Source organism: Ctenopharyngodon idella, chromosome 4, assembly GCF_019924925.1.
Source record: "Ctenopharyngodon idella isolate HZGC_01 chromosome 4, HZGC01, whole genome shotgun sequence".
In the NCBI taxonomy this organism is placed as follows: Eukaryota; Metazoa; Chordata; class Actinopteri; order Cypriniformes; family Xenocyprididae; genus Ctenopharyngodon; species Ctenopharyngodon idella.
Genome location: NC_067223.1, coordinates 12,940,511 through 12,955,968, shown reverse-complemented (window position 1 = coordinate 12,955,968; position 15,458 = coordinate 12,940,511). Strand labels below are relative to the sequence as shown.

The 15,458-nt window shown below is 39.6% G+C and overlaps 1 protein-coding gene across 1 annotated transcript in view; it reads right to left on the bottom strand.

The window, feature by feature from the left end:
* The window catches only part of wnt5b (wingless-type MMTV integration site family, member 5b), a 98,671-nt gene extending 83,414 nt beyond the window's left edge, over nt 1-15,257 (bottom strand). The window contains exon 1 of the mRNA XM_051890862.1: nt 14,573-15,257. The gene's annotated coding sequence lies outside the window, so the exon portion shown is untranslated. The remainder of the gene's footprint in view (nt 1-14,572) is intronic.
* Nucleotides 15,258-15,458: the final 201 nt, after the last annotated feature.

Below are 15,458 nucleotides of genomic sequence, written 5' to 3'. Positions count from 1 at the left end.
CTATATATATAGACAAATATATATAGACAAATAATTATTTCTCAACAATTATTTCTCCTGACTTACAGACTGCAAGTCAATTTCATCATCTATATCTAAACATCTGTATGTTTGCCATGAAATAACAATGACACTGCTGGAATGCAGAACACCGCGAGGGAACCTTAACTCACAGTTAACATTCAGACCAACACGCTCGAATACACACAACGCAGCACCTGTTGAGCCTCCTGTCCAGCGTCTCTTCCGCCATGTCTGCTTTAAATGTCGTCTCGAGGCCTCTGCACGCTCTAAATGGCTCTTTAAAAGAGCCTCCGTGGATGTGGAGGCAAATAAACGGAGGACCACACCAGCAGTCCAACGAGTCCCATTCACCGGGGCTGTGTTTGGGTTGGCCGGCTGAAAGAGGCGTGATTTACAATAGATCAACACAGCCGTCCGGCCCAGGACACACAGAGCGGGCCCCCGCTGTGTCATTTGGGGTCAGACGGTAAAGATGTGCCTCGCTAGCGTTAGAGACGAGCTATGACACCCGGCGCTTTGTCTAGGGGTGTTGCTGCTTGGTTGTTTGTTTTGCTCGTGTAAACGGCCACATACTCTTGGTATCACGGGTTTGGAGGAGTTCATGGTCCGCTGAGCAGCATCTTTGATCTGCTTGGCTCTCTGACAAACATTCCCTGCCCCGCTAATCCTCATTAATGGCAGGGTTAGAATCCATCTTTTCATCATCCGACCAAAAGAGTGGAATTGGTGGCAGAGGAGAGGTGGTAAGAGCTGAGAGAAAGTGATGATGCAAAATGCCAAATTGCTCCCAAATGCTGCTCACCGGATTAATGTTAGCCCAGATTCTGTTCGTCCATTTGAACGTGTTGAAGTCGTCGTGTTTCTGTAAACTAGCTCACAATGAGGTGAAATCAGTCGTGAAATGCGCCTAAGGCAAAGGCTTTAGGCTTTAGAAAGTGAAAGAGTTATTAGGGATGTTGTTAGAAAGCTGAAAATAGCAAGAAAAAGAAAAATGCTTTGAAGGGGAAAAGCATGAGATGGAGGAAAACAACACATTAGCACGTTATAGACTAAAAGAGAAGTCGACAGAAGGTGCATTTGTTGTTTTTTTTTGTTCTTTCAGAAAACCTGAACTTCCCAAGTGTGTGAATCTGGCTGTGAACATGTGAGAGGATTCTAATAAAAGCCATAATGTTGTGGCAGTGGAGTGGGAAACCTCAACAAACTCAACAAAAGACCTGCTGCTGTTTCGAATCCCACCAAACATCCTGATGCCCCCGCAGAGCCCACCACGACTCCACAGAACCAAGGACACAGGGCACATGCAGGCCTCCTTTCACTTTATAAAGGCCATTCAGGGTCTGGTTCTGAATTTTAGCAAACAAAACCACAAGTTCTATTGCATGTTTAGTCTGAGACACCCATTTCATTCACCCTTTATTTACACTTGGAATAGCAACAATGAGGAACTGAGTTTGCAATTACATCACATTTAAATGACTGGAAATAAAATAAAAATACCCCTGCAATTTTAGGCTTTAAAAGACTTCACAGTTGAAAGTATATTTATTAAGTTTATAGAGTTTCTATCGTTAACTAAAACTATATATACTAAAAACCATTTACGGTCAAATATATTAAAGGTGCAGTAAGTGATTTCTGAGAAACCTGTAGCCGATCAGCAGTAAGGGGCGTATACTCTCATTGGGGGGAGGAGCCTGTGTTGCATAGCGTGTTTGTGAATTTTGGGGCTGAGCTATGAAGATAGAAGTGTGATCCTTTCGGGTAGAGGTGTGTTTTTTTTGGTGATTTCAGATATCAACAGTGTTTCTCAGAAACCGCTTACTGCACCTTTAAGTTTGAGTTAAAGTACTAAAATTACTAAAACTGAAATAAAAATTATTTAAGCTTTTAAACCCACTGGCGGTATAATTTTAAAACGTAGAAACTAAATTTTTTTAAATGCATCTAGCCATTTTGATCAACTCTTAACAAGTGCCGACTAGTCCTGCCCGTGGAGTGTACCGCACACGGGCGCCACCTAGCTACGAAAAAATTAATAATCTTATTTTTCAAAACTACTGCCTTGATCAACACAAAATAGGTGTCGTTTGAAAGCTTAGAGTCTGAACTTTACAATGAATGTATGCCAGATTGATCAACTCTTAGGTAGAGCTGAGTTATTTGCTCATAAAGAAAAAAAATGATTTCATAATTTATTAAATACTTTTTAGTATGTACTGCAATGCGTCAAAAACATCATACAGCTCAGATAGTCATGTGTCATATGTCATTTGAAAGGTCTCATGGATTAGAATACAACAAGCATAATTGTTTAGGACTTTGACTAAACTTGAGCGAGTTTTTGTACGTGAAGCCCCGCAAGACCCACATGTAAATAATATACGAATGCGGCATTTGTCACGTTTTCACTTATAACTTAATGAAATATGCTCCAATTGTGGAAAATGGCACATTTTCGGGGATTAAAGAGTTAAAAATTAGACAAACACAAAACAAAATGACTAAAATTTTAGCTAAAATTAAATATTAATGGTAACACTTTATTTTAGGGTCTTTTAACTAGTTGCTTATTAGCATGCATATTACTGGAATATTGGCTATTTATTAGTACTTATTAAGCACATATTAATGCCTTATTCTGCATGACCTTATTCTACATTCTTAATCCTACCCAATACCTAAACTTAACAACAAACTTACTAATTATTAATAAGCAGTAAATTAGGAGTTTATTGAGGGAAAAGTCATAGTTAATAGTGAATATGTGTTCCCTATACTGAAGTGTTACCATATTGATAAATACTAAGATATTATAGTAATGATACTAAAATAACACTGGCCCAAAGCAGGCAAAAATTCACTTAAATTCAAAGTAATAGCATACCTCTCTTCAATAAGCTGCATGTTTGGAGGTAGCATTCACATCTGTAGCACAAACACTAAGTATGAAGAGTGACGAGTGCTTTAGTAAACACCACTAACAAGAAAATGGTGCACTAATCTTAACATCTGTAAAGCCTCAGAATGTAAAAAACGAACTAGAGACACATCTCAGAGCAGGCAAATTTGGAACAATAACAGCACATTGTGTTTCAGTGTTACTAGGTCACAGCGCTAGATTAGGTGAACTCCCACCATTTGCCCCCGAAAATCTTGTTTAAGAGAAACCCTTTTTTAACCCAAACACCCCATTTCCCCCTCTCTCGCTGTCAGCCCTTCTTCCCAGGACTCCCCAGACCCTCACCCTATCACGCTGTTAAATGACTCCATTGAAGTCCTGTTTGCTCAAGTGGGCCCGGCCAATTATCTCTCGGCTTTCAGAGCTCTTAATGACACCAATTAAGGCCGCTGTGAGGGCCGGGGCAGCGAGGTCAGTCTCTCGTCTAGCGAGTGTATGTGTGCGAAGCTAAACTGTGGGGAAATTGTGTTTCAATTGGTGCAAGAACAAGAAAACATGTGAGAGGAGAAAATGAGAGTGTTTTAGAGAAAGCGTGGCCATATGTGAGAGAGAGAGTGTGTGTGTGTGTAGGCTCAAGCAGGATTTACACAGCTATTATACCAGTCTATTACCGGCGCTCTGCTAGTGCCCTCACAATCTCCTTAGCTCACTCCTTAAACCCTATTCCTCACTCAATGTGTTCAAATGTGCAGAGCAGAACCGCCCGCTCTCACCTAAATCCCCCGGCAGCTCTTTAGTGCTGCCCCTGTCAGACCCTCCGATTGCAACACATCGCTACAGGAAAAAAGACAAATGCATAATGCATAATAATACACATTTGCTCTACAGCTACATTCATGAATGCATATACGCCTGAATCTCTCCAACAGTATTCACAGAAACAATCGGTTATGATGAAATGCAGCCTGAAGTCATAGAGCAAGAAGAAGGACTTTTTGGTTTAGATCTACAATAAACACTACAGGCAGAATGTGATCAGTTATGTGCAACAGTTCTAGTTATATGTTCTCATTTTCCCCTAAATCACAGGAAAAGAAAGAGTTAAGTGTAAAAAGAGTGACTTACACAATGCATTAATGAGGTAAAGCTCATTGAAACCCTGCCAATGCAAACTGTGCGTTACAGATCTCATGGCAATACTTGAATGGAAATATTTCCATTTGTGAGCTAGCATGCTGAATGCAAGACTAGTATAGACAGGTAGACAGACTGATCCATGCTTAGAAGACCAGCATGTTGTCGATGCTGGTCTCCAGCATGGCATCTGTGCTGGTATCATTAACAGACTTCTTAACTAGCATAACCAGTTCTGCACCAGGGGAATATCAAAAGACTTCAGCTTGCAGATGGGTGAAGTCAGCATTGCATCGTGTCACACAATTTTCCCAATTTTTTTTTAAAGACTGCCTGTCTCGAAATTAGTAATAATAATTATTATTAAACCATTATAACCATGTTCCATTCTGTTGTGCTCTGTCCAGTTGTGTTTAAAGAGGATCTATTTATGCCAGGGCTGGGCAACTCCGGCCCTCGAGATCCACTTTCCTGCAGAGTTTATCTTTAATCCTAAATAAACACACCTGAACAAGCTAATCAAGGTCTTCAGTATTACTAGAAAGCTGCAGGCAGGTGAGTTTGATCAGAGTTGGAGCTAAACTGTAAAGGAAAGTGGATCTCGAGGGCTAGAGTTGCCCAGCCCCTGTATTATGCCCTTTTGCAGAGTCTTGATTTAGTTTTCATGTTTGAGGGCTCTATTTTAACGATCTAAGCGCATGGTCTGAAGCGCATGGTGCAGGTGCATTTAGGGCATGTCCGAATCCTCTTTTGCTGGTTTAACAATGGAAAAAATGGTCGGCGCACTAGGTGCATGGTCCAAAAGGATTGTACCTAGTCTCTTAATAAGCAATGGGTGTAATGTGCAATAAACCAATCAGAGTGTCATCTCCCATTCCCTTTAAAAGCCAGGTGTGCTTGCACCATGGCAGATTCGCTATTTACATGGTGGAATTTGCAAGCGGAAAGACTGAACGCTTCTCCAGAGAGGAAACGCATCTGCTTGTGCGCAAATACTATCATATACTAACGCGCACTTTAAATAACAAAAAAATATATAAAATACTGCACCATTGACTTTAGACCAGGTTTTTGTTGGTCAATGGCGCAGTTGTTTTCAGTTGCCTCAAAATAGCAACATGCCAACAATGCACCTGAACACATCGTTTTCAGACCAGCACGCCCATGAGCGAACAGATGGGTGCGAGTGCATTCGCTATTTAAACACCGTGGCGCTGGATGTGAAAATGATAACTCCATTGGGCTGAAACTAGCAAAAAACACTTGTGTCGCGCCTGGAGTTGCATTGCGCCGGGTGTATGATAGGGCCCTGAATGTTCAAAAAACACGTTTCAAATATTTGACATTGTTGCAGCATCTCTCTTCCCAGTAGTGTTGTCAAAAGTATCAAGTCGGTGCTGAAATTTTAAAAATGTGACGCTTTGAGCGCTGTTGAGCGGATTCATAAACACCTCTGATTGGCCATTGTGTTGACGTGCTCATCGGATATGTCTGTGTTTGGCTACAATGATCAACGCAAACTGTGTTTGAATTTGAAAGCGTTTTGAAAGCGGGAGAGTTTGAAAGTAGGCGTCTATCAGCAGACTGGTCTGCGATAGACACCTGCTTTCAAATGCTCCCTGTGTGTATCTGTGTAAGCGCTTGGTGAAGAGCGTCATTGATGACTATTTACAACATGTTTTTGAAGCGTTGATCATTGCAGCCAATCACAAACATATCAGATGAGCTCGTAAACACAATGGCCGAATCCCAACAGCGCTCAAAACATCAAATTTTTAAAATTTCAATACCGACTTGGTTCCAAAGTCAGTACTTTTGACAACTCAACTTCCCAGTCTGTCAGTAACGCTCTGTTTAGTTCCAGTCTCTATGAAGCCACTCCTTCAGAAAAGCACAATGTGCTCTGATTGGTCAGCTGGACCTGTGTGTTGTGATTGGTCAACCGATTCCAGCGTGTTTTGGAAATGTGACGCCCCTTACCACAACCGTGTGTTTTAACACAATACTAACGCAATACAACCAGGCCTCGCCCCTTTTTTTCTGCATATGCCTTGGGAGGGAATTATTTAAAGTAATTCGACGTGTATGTTCCCGGAAGAAAACTCAAGACTACAATGTAGGCGTTTCAGGGAGTTCAGAAACAGTGCGCACTGATATAGAGAATAACTCCCTTTGCAGACTATTTGTCAGACCTTTTTTCATGCTCAAACAGCAACATTAAACACTAAAGAAAGATGAACATGTAAAAAAGCATAATAGGTCCTCTTTAACAAGGTACCATCCAAAATTTTTAAAATAGAAAAAAAAAATTCCACAAAATTAAAAACGAGGACCCATTATAGTTGCTACACAGCAAAAAAGTAATTTCCTAACTCAAAATGTTTGTCTTGTTTTAAGCATTAACCTCAATTCGGATACATTTCTCAGAAAACAAGACGTCATACCTTACGCAATTTAGCATCTGAAGTAATTATTTCTTGATTTAAGAATGTTTGGATATTTGTACCGGAAAGCAAGACAAATATATTATGAAAAAAAGCACGACTGCTCTCGCTTCCAAGCACTCTCGTGCACATCTCTTGTAAATATGTACATGTGAATACACAAACACACACACAAACATGCAAACACGTAGTTTGCTAATATCCAGATTACAGAGGAGACTGTAAACACTGTGGAGCCAGACTCTGGGACATAGCAAAGCTCAATTAGGGCATAAAACCATGAGAAAGAGGCACATCATCTATTCTTGCACCCTTCAACAACTTCCAGAAACCCTGCTGCGCTTCAAACCCTTCCTGCTGCCCAGGCCACACTCAAAGACCCGCCATCAAGACAACCAATTTTGCACATCATTATCTAACAGCGAGGGGGAGAGATTCACATGCATGGCTTTTATCTATTACAACACTTTGAATCTTGAGCAGGACTCCACAGGTCTTAAAGTGGTTAAAAACACTCACACACAAACACACACACACACAACAGCAGGGTCTATTCTCTCTCCTGAAAAACTCTGTAAATCTTACACATAAGCAGCACTGAGTCTTTTGCATAGCTGATTAATGTGCAGGAATATCCCTGAATTCTGCCGACGGGGAATCTTCTCGTAACACTCAGAGGTGAACACACGCACTCACAAATTAACAGCTGGCCAGAACAGTCACATACAGCTGTGTTTACACTGGGTCGATGCCATGGTGCATTGACAATATATCCTGGTGGGGAGAAACATCATGTATGAATTATTCTACCGGTAACATCCACAGCCACTGTTTTATCCATGCATGCAAGATTTCACTATGCATAAAAAGTAGGAAGAAACCAAAACTAGCAAACAAGCATGAATGCAAGCGCATGCTTAACGTTGCATTGCAGTGGACTCAAGGGGGCGATAGAGTTTCCTTCAAATGTCTGCGCTATAAACCATGTGTTATTAGCTATAAACATGCTTAAGGTGACACTGCTTACGACAGCTTCTTTTTGTATTGATAGACGTCATGCTAAGTCTGCATCAACAAACGTGGCACTCTAATTTCAGCATTACTTATGATGTGTTTGAGATGCGTGCAGCACTTCTGCTGATCATGGTCTCTGTGTCTGGACAGTACGTCAATACGCACGTGTGTGTGTGAGCGATAGATGCTGACGCACGTCAAAATACACGGTACAGGTGATGAAGGTAAACACCCAGACAGACAAGCTCGTTCTCACTCAGACATGATGTCGATACGCTGTGCCCTTCAACGGGAGAAAGGCAGGAGGCCAAACGTGAGCATTTCACAGTCTGGATGTCTCTAATCAATGAATGTGGCCTGCTGTTCTCTTGGCAGTGTTGAAACAGTGGCATGTTTTAAAGAGTGCACACCTGGTGTTGGATCTGGACAAATAACACTGCCTCTGATTACAAGCTAGAAAACATCTCCAGCCAGAAGCCCATAATCTCTGGTGAAAAATAAGTGCAGTGCAATGCAGAACTGTTAAATAGCTGCTCAGCAAGTCAAGATTTTAGTTTACGTTGCATTATAAGTCTGGGATAGCGGGGAAACGATGATCCCATAACCTCAAATTCACGTGATGTCTGACCTATAGTGAGGCCCATGAAGAATCTGTGTGAACTTTGCAGAATTGGCATTCTACACGCCCTTTGTGTAGTTGCTTATTAAATGATTTGGCTAATTTATGATTTTAGCTATGCACGAGAATCTTCTCCATTCAAGACATTGTATCATGTTTAAATGAATTCCACAGATTTCCCCCTAAATTAGTACAGAAAAGGTAAAAAAAAAAAAAAAATATATATATATATATATATATACACACACATACACACACACTCTCTAAAAATGCTGGGTTAAAAATAACCAAAGTTGGGTTAAAATGGACAAACCCAGCAATTGGGTTGTTTTGACCCATCGGTTGGGTTAAATGTTTGACCCAACCTGCTGGGTAGTTTTATTTAACTCAACTATTGTTTAAAAATGACTGCATTGCTTACTTAAAATGAACCCAAAATAGGTTAGAAATTAACATTTATTAATAAGTTTAATAAATATTTAAATAATAAACACTTATTAAATTGCTTATTAATAAATGTTCACCTTTTGATTATTACTGTTTCCTCTAATAATTATGTGTCTGATTTTTAATTTCCAACCTATTTTGGTTTATTTTAAGCCAGCCATATAGTAATTTTTAATCAATAGTTGGGTTAAATAACACAACCCAGCAGGATGGACAAACATTTAACCCAAACGGCGAGTCAAAACAACCCAAAACGCTGGGTTTGTCCATATTTAACCCAACTTGGGTTGTTTTTAACCCAACATTTTAGAGTGCATATATATAAAACATATTATATAGTAACATAGTACCATAAAATGTATATACATATATATAAAAGAAAAAAATTTTTTAATGAATTTCTTTCACCAAATGTCTAAATAAATGTCAAATTATTTCGGGCCCATTGCATATTGCTATTCATAGTTTTCAGTCACAGAGACCTGGAGGGCAAAACACACATAGAACTGAATTACAGACCTGTAAATATTCCATCTCAAAATAAGAAAATCAAAAACATTTGAACAAAATGCAAGTTTTAGGTGCTTGTGATCCATATGCAGAACCTGCTGCAGTATTTCAACTACTAAAAACAGCAGGGACATTCTAAAACGCTTAACGTGAAAAACACAATGTTAACTTAAAGGCACAATATGTAATTTTTCGCCGCTAGCGGTCGCTTATTCAAAACAAAGGCGTAGCTTGATGATGCCTTGATTTGATTTGAATCATGGGAGGTGTTGTGTTCACGTCTACAGTCATCGGAAAAAAATCGGGACGGGACTCGGGCAGAAATCATATTCATGGATGAGGTTATTACTGTAGTATGAAGCAGAGCAGGGCCGAGTGCTGTGCGAGCAGAAACGAGGCTGCTGGAGCGATTGCTAATGAGAGACGAGCGCGACACACCTTGAGAGCAGCGGAACTTTTATTATGCCGCAGTCGCCGCTTCCGCTTCTTCCGGTCATGCGTCTGTGGGGTAAAGCAGTGCTGTTTTATCATATTAGAAACATTTGTGTGTTGAAAGTTGCTATAATGCTACTCTGCGTTCGTTCGGCAGCTGCTATGAGACACTTAATGCACACTGCAGTAAGCTAGATCGATATTAGGCATGGTAAAACATGGTACTCGCGGTAAATCAAGAAAATGAGTTTTAAACAATAAGACTTACTGTGTTGAGCTCTATAACATGATTAGTTTTCTGTCGATGAATGTATTCAAACAGTTGCTCACCTGTCTAATAAAACACATAATATATTAAAGCGTCTTTGGTGTTTCCATGGTTTCTGCAAAATAAAACCGGAAATTGAGGATAACGCGGGTATGATGTCATTGATATGCGACACACAGACACAGTCCATATCCTGGTTAAAATGGCTTATTTCTCTGGATTTAAACATTCTTGGAAACATTTGGGATAATGTAAGTACACAAGTCAACAAAATATATAACTGTTCTAGTGGTTTTTGGGTATTTTAATCCAAAAATCTTACATATTGTGCCTTTAATGTACTAAAACAGTGATATTAAAAGATCAAATTCAGTATAAGAAGATGCATACTAATATACAGATGAGCAGATGAGTCCAGAATATGAACGCAACATGCTAAAAGATTAAGCGGTTTCTTTATAATGGTTTTCTTTGGAAAAATGCTTGACGAGAAACTGCAAGTTGTGTTTATATTCTGGGTTCATCTGCTTGAGTGAACATAGTATGGATTATGCTGAATTTGGTCTTTAATGTCTTGAAAAAACTGGTACAAATGACTGGCAGGCAATGGAGGAAAGCCTTGTTTTGGGCGTTCCTATAAGGGTGTGACGTCATGTGAAATCTATGACTAGGCTTTAAACTATTTTTATCCAAAAAAGACTAGCTCAGCCACTGCGTTTGATCTCGTGGATGACATCTTACCAAGTACCGCACCATCTTTTTCTGAGCATGTGGATGAAAGAGTCACATGCACACATCAACCCTAGACACGCCAGACAGTAGGCACTTCTACACTTTTATCAGTCCCCAAATCACTCACAGAAAAGCTTACATGATAGAGTCAGAGGCCAGCACTTAAAAAAAAAGAGGCCTAACCTCTCAACGGACTGCAGGGCCTGGTGGGGAGTATTGTCACACTTATGAGAGGCATCTGGTTCATGGTGATCAGGAACAACCTCACAAATCGCGTTTGATCCCTACATAATAGATGCTGTTGTGTTTCAAGGAAAGGACGCAATCAGATTTTTTGAGATGTTAGATTGCGCAAAGGTTTGAGTGTATGCATTTTCCTGAGAGTGAGAGAAAGAAAGGTAAATGATAGGAGAAAGAGAAAAACAGACAGAGAGCCAAAGAGTGTGTGTGCTGCGGATGATAGGGGATGAATATGTGTGTGTGTGTGTGTGTGTGTGTGTGTGTGTGTGTGAAGCGCGTGCTCAGGCAAGAGAGGCAGGTTGGCTTGTGCAGGTGGGCTGTTGACGGTTTTATCTCTCTGAATCAGCTTTTGAGAGGTTTCCCAGAGCTTTGGCCACAGAAACACGACTGGTGTCTGCAGCTTCTCATTCCACCCCAGAACTCAAACATTTCATTAAATGAATCAATGTCTTAATCAACCCAGCCCCCCCGTCACATTCCAAATACCACAGAAAAACAGATAGACACATATAAAGGAGAAAAGGGGAAAACCCTGGCGTGAGGTAGGAACGAGGCTAAAAACATCTGAAAGCTAAACAGCAAGCTCTTGATCAGATATCCGACCCCTTTCCCTTCAAAAACGAGGCTTTAGGCTGCATGATCAAAGAAAACAGCCGTAAACTCTTTTCGAAAACTAATTCACGAAAGGAAAACCTCAACAAACTCACTTCCATACACATCCTCTAGATATTTACAGCACCGTGGATAACACATTTTCAGATTCATGCTGATTCAAATCAGAACAAATGGGAATAATCAAATACAACACGGATGCCCGCCTGCTCTTACCCGGACCATCCTGCTCAAAAAGAGGGAGAATTACGATCTTAAAAGGAAAGCTAGTCACAAAACGGCAAATTAAAGTACAGGACTCCTCTTAACCTCACTCAAGAGTGGTCGGCTAGAGGAAAGAAGTGTAATCATTTTTAAGTATCGATAAGGACTTACATACAGCACATTTAACACAAGGCCTGCATATTAATTAAACCCACTCAAACACAGTCTCTGGCAGGGAGAAAAGGTAAAACACAAATACATGAATTATATGTCTGACATACAGGGGAATGAAACCCGCAGCCAGCGTTTATACACACAACAGGAGATATTGCTTCCCACTGTCTGTTCTTCAGTTCGAGCTGATAAAAGAGAGCCTCAGAGTACATCTAAATCTTCACGTGTTTGGTTAAACGACACCTGTTTATATTTTTGCGGTTAGAAACTATTTTGGCCGAGCAGACAAGAATCTTCTTATCGTTTCAGAGGCACTGAAAAGGTAGCTTTACATTACACAAACACACAGAAATTCAAATAGTGTGGAGAGGGCAACACAGGAAATATCCATAATAATTAAACAAAACAGAAGCACCGAACATTTTGCATAATCTTTGTTAACACTTAATAGCTCAGAAAATGAACTGATTTATATTTTCCAAACACATTAAGACTTGAATAATACAATTTTGCAGTTTGGAATCCATGACCTCCGCCTATCTCCCAGGATACAAAAGTCAGATAGGGTTAAAAATGTTAGGTATTGTTGTAAAAGCAATTTTTATGGAGAAATACTTTTGCCAAAAAAAAAAAAAAAAAAAAGTTTTACAGATGTTTATAGTTTTCAAACAATGTGAATGCCTTTGACAGTTTGCATGCAAAACATTTCAATGAAAAAGTAATGTCAAAAAAAGATAGGCTATATTTGCAAATGTCCTTTCCAGGACTGAAACAAAGGACACGGCTTCCTTGAGATGTTGACATATCTTTAACTAGTTTACAAAGAAACATATATATATATATATATATATATATATATATAGCAAGCCATCTTAAAGACGTTTCACACAAAACTAATTATTTTGTGATATATTTCTTAAAGGGATAGTTCACCTAAAAATGAAAATTCTGTCATCATTTACTCACCCTCAAGTTGTTTCAAACCTGTATGACTTCCATAGTATGGAGGGGGGAAAAATAGCCTACTATATAGGACTACGTCAGTTGGGTCCATCAACTGATTGGTTACCGACATTCTTCAAAATATCTTCTTTTGTGTTCAGCAGAAGAAAGTAATTCACACAGGTTTGGAGGGTGAGTAAATGACAGAATTTTCATTTTTGGGTGAACCATCCCTTTAAGTGTAATTATATAATAATAACACGATAAATAATGATTTCGTCGCTATCCAGTACTGATTTTAACGGCAAGCGCTCGAGCAGCGTATACTGTTGCTATGGTTACATCCTAAAGGCGAACATGACTTCCGTTCGCGGGCGTATACACTTGGCGCTCTGTGACTAATTTGTAATCTAATTTCTGGGGTTATTGAAACGTTTGAAAACACCGTTGAAATACACATATATGTAACAACAGCTGGTGTAAAAGAATAGACACTTTAAAAATCCTGGCTTCAAGGTTCAAGCTTTTTCAAACCCCCATAACTGTACCTGGCGCTTTTCAAAAAATCTGTTTAATTGGCAAACTACAGATGGCTTATTTAAAAGCTGCACCAAAAGTCAGCAACTGTCAATCATTTTTCAGCTTCAACACCTTACATGAAGTAGGCTATTTTCTCAAGGAAGTCCCAGATAAAATCATTTCAAACATTTGACCTCGATTCCAAAGATGTGCCCCACATCCACTGAGACTGCTGAGTGATTCGGATTATTTTAGTATCCCAGTCTAAATTTAACTGTAAAAAAAAGTGAGGCCATTATAAAATTAACAGAATGTGAGTGTTCTTTATTTAAACGATTGCTAACGATCCTAAGTGGGTAAATAAGACTCGTTAGGGGAGAACGGGGAGTGTTGTAAAACACATTTAACTGTTGTAAAACGCCTGTAACTGATTATTATTATTATTTTATTTTTTTTCATCTGTGTGTCTCCAACTTTTATATAGTATTTCCATATTTCTCTGTCACATATTTAATCTACAATTTACGTAAATTAAAGGCCAAGTACAAAGAGTGCGCAGGGTTGTAAGTACAAAGAGGGTTGTAACACTAATAGAAAACATGCACAGAATGTGCATGAATGTATTGTGGTAATTTACTTTGCTCAAAATAATACTAAAAATAATTTCTGCCCCATGCAATTTTTCTCCAAACAGTTAACAAAAAGCAAACATTTATTTCGCACGTAAAACTGCAAATAAAAACATACATAAAACACAGTGTTAGTGACTTTCACCGCTTTGTCAAACGCGGGCCTATACACGGTCCCATATATGTGCAATCATTTAAAAGTGTTAAAACCTTCCCTGTCTGCTCAATATTACTATTTTTCTTAACTAGGCTATTTTAAAAAATGTAGATGCAACTTGTGTGGATGTTAAACAAGAGATCCCGCTGATTCAGATGATGCTAATTTTGTCATTTAATATCAACATGACGCAAATCAAATCAAAAACGAGACGAGAAATTATACTTTTAGACCTGTTATATTTAAACAAAGAGTCCTACGACTTGTAGTGTCACCTCAGGAAGGTGCTAGGTATATATGACAGCGATTTCACTCCTGTAGCTCATTTCTAATTGCTCAGACTGATGGTGCTACAACTCACCCCGCTCTCCCTATCATGCCTTGGGCAAAAACATATTTTTGTAGGATCCTTGAGATGAATAGGGTATACGAAGCCTGTAAGTTTCGCTGGCCGGCACAAACTTTTCTCAAGGCATGTTCTGAAACAACCAAAACGCTCAAGGCAACATCAACAAACACCCTTTCCAAACAATATACAACTTTTGGGTTTGATAGTAACTAGAGCTTACTTGTTTGCAGATCTGTCCGTTCAGTGTAGGTCTCCAAAAGTTCCTCCAAAGTTCTTGACAGCTGAAGTTGGTCTTCTGCTCTCCGTTATGTTCTTTTGAAGCGCTTACAAAGTAGGAGTTACTTCTAAAACTATGAAACAATTCCACCTCCGATCAATTTACCTTGGCGCTTGAGTTTCCAGTGTTTTTTCTCTTCTTTCATTCACTTACAAAGCGAAGAACATACTCCAAAACACGGCGCTGTCCATTGCAAGAAAAGAAAAAAAAAAGTTCCGCGAAAATGACTCGATTTAATCTTTTCAAAGTTTTGATACACTTACCGGGCGTTACGACGTCACGCAACAGGTGTCAATTAAACATTCGATAGTTTGACAAGAGCGCAAACAAACGCGCTGCGCGTGCGGCGCGCAACAGGAGCGACAAAAGCCTTTTCCTCCTTATTAGAGAAATTAGCAGACAAAAGCAGTCAGAAGTCATTCAGTCCACTTCACAGATGCATTCACAACTATTTGCGCTTAAAACTTTAGTTGTGCATTAAATCCTTCTTTAGCGCAGGAAAACTTTTCAAACTTTCCCCCTCTTTTCTTTCCAGAGGCTGTTCGGGCTCTTAACCCCAGACCTAGCACTAAAAGCAGACGACGAAGAAACTCTAGCGACTGCTTCAGTCCGCAGGCAGGGGGGTGAAAGAGTGAGTTTTGACTAGTTTGCGCGTTGCCTACTCATGGGCCTGCCCTCCCCATCTCTCCAGCTTCGAAACAGGGGAGGGAGAGAAACCACAGTCCTCCAACAGCGCGTTGCCATTTGACGAACACTTGGAATACTGTCCCAACCACTGCTCCTATTAGTCAGACAATAAACTTGTAGTAATTAGTTTTTATAAGAGAGA